A 2,287-nucleotide genomic window follows, 5' to 3' on the forward strand; every position below is an offset into this window, starting at 1 on the left:
CGCGGATCAATTCATCTTAGTCAAATTTGAGCGTCTTTCCATCACTTGCAAACGTTAATTATCTTGATACTAGCATTAATTTGACACCTGACGTCCCATATTTTTGCTATTATCCTTTCGCTTCTTCCAAAAAAAAAACTGACGGAAGTAATATTTGGGAGGATAGTATCATTATCACAGAAAATATAGTACACTTCTCTATACTCAAGAGAAAAGAAGATGGTAAAACCTGGGAGCAGAGTCTCTTGATAACAAACCAGATACAACACTGTCACTAAAAGAAAGAGTTAATTTCTAGGATTATGGTTTCCTGACAGCAGAACAGATACTACGTTGTGCTTTTTGTCTAGAAAAAAGTAATAAATCAGACCAGAGCGTGGACGCGCATATGCAAATGGCCGAGATGTGCGAAGTGACGTCACAGCAGGGAAAAGAGGAAGACTATAAAAGTCAGACCAGATTCTATAGGACAGACGTTAGAGAGAAGCAGCACGATCATGTTTTATTTAGGAAAGCGCCCGGAAATTCATTGTTACAACTGGAAAAAGTGAATCGAGTTATTACTTGTTTTCTGTTCCTTGCAACGTACTCTGCTACAACGTGTTGGGTCTACGAGTGTCTACATATTAACGCGTATCTAAACGTGTACTACGTTACAAAATTAGAATATGGTAATATGATAATCGAATATGTATTGCACCTGGCATGGACCAGAGAAAGTAATGCCTGGAGAATGCTATCATGAAAACAGAAACTATGATACAACCCTCCATACCGAAAAATAAGATAAAGAAATAATGCTTCTAAAAATAACATCATGGCAAACATATATATGCTATACTAACCTAATGGAAAAGGTAATGTCTGGGAAAATGGTCTAATGAAGACGGAACAGATACTACACTACCGTCTTCCGAATTGAACATTGGATAGTGATACATTTGTTTGACATATTATTGTAAAGTAAATTGATATACGTAATAGCATAATTACGGCTCCAACGAGTTAGATATCAAGTGTTCATCTACGCATATCATAAAATGATCCCACTTTTCCCCCTCGAGATTCTGCAATTAGACGCAGATATCCGATAACTTCCTTTACACATATTTTCCACCCCAAACAATCACCACCTCTAATAGAATGTTTAAGGGCAAATGTCTTCATTTTTACTTAATACAAACAACTATTATGTCATTCCACTTCTTTTGTGAGAGCAGCAAGAAATTTGTCTCCATATAATGTACTAGCGAACGGGGGGGGCGGCGGCTTTGCCCGGTCGTAAAATACGCTTAAATATGATATTTTAATTCGCCCAGAATGCGTATATATTATTAAAGAGTCATGATTTCAAAAGTAAAAAAAAGGATTTGGGTGCCATCAGCCAGAATCGAAACCGACAGCAAAACTGCAGCATTCAAAGCTGGTGACGTTACCACTGTACCAATGTGAACCAGATATGAACTGATTAAAAATAAAAATTTGAAAATAAACTAAGATGAATGTACAAAATGTATAACGATTTTTTTCAATTTCGTCCCTTTTTGACTCCTTGAAAACTATTTCAACCGGGTAAAAGTCCATAAAAGAACGGCCCGTAAAAAATTTGAAAATATGGAGACATACAGACAGGCATATAACCGTTTATATATTAGATTTCCTCACACACCACCAGTCAACACTGGAGAAGAATTGTAAATAGCCGGCACAATTTCAGAGCACCGCCAAATTCCATAGCATAATAATGTGGGAACTACGGATATCCCATACTGTAATAAACAGATATTAATGCTAATTTTTCTCTTATGTACGAAAACGTGATAACACGAAATGTTACTACAATTACTGCAATCCGTACATTTTAGTAGTGAAATCTATGGATGCCCCATACGATAATAAACAGACATTAAAACACATTCTCCCATGTCTGTTTAAAAAAAAAATAACACATGTTATTACAGTTTCTGATATCGGTACATTTACATATTCCGTTCGTTTATTTTTGAAAGGAAGAACAGATTTTAATAAACCAAAAGTTTCAATCAATACAATTTACGAATTTTCCTTCTGACTTTCGTATATGCTAAATTCTAGTTAATATTTATTTTGAAATAGTTTCGTACGTAATTCTGTACTAAAAAGATACTCCTGGAGCATGATCTATGGATTTTAGTTTTACTGGTAGATAAAAATCAATAAATATTTATTATTAGCAGTTCTGCCCGGCTTTGCTCGGGTCCTATGTACTGTTCATAACTTTATGTGAATATATATAAATTAAAAAGTG

The sequence above is a fragment of the Euprymna scolopes genome, chromosome 25 (assembly GCF_053919585.1).
Source record: "Euprymna scolopes isolate OS-2025 chromosome 25, ASM5391958v1, whole genome shotgun sequence".
Classification (NCBI taxonomy): domain Eukaryota; kingdom Metazoa; phylum Mollusca; class Cephalopoda; order Sepiida; family Sepiolidae; genus Euprymna; species Euprymna scolopes.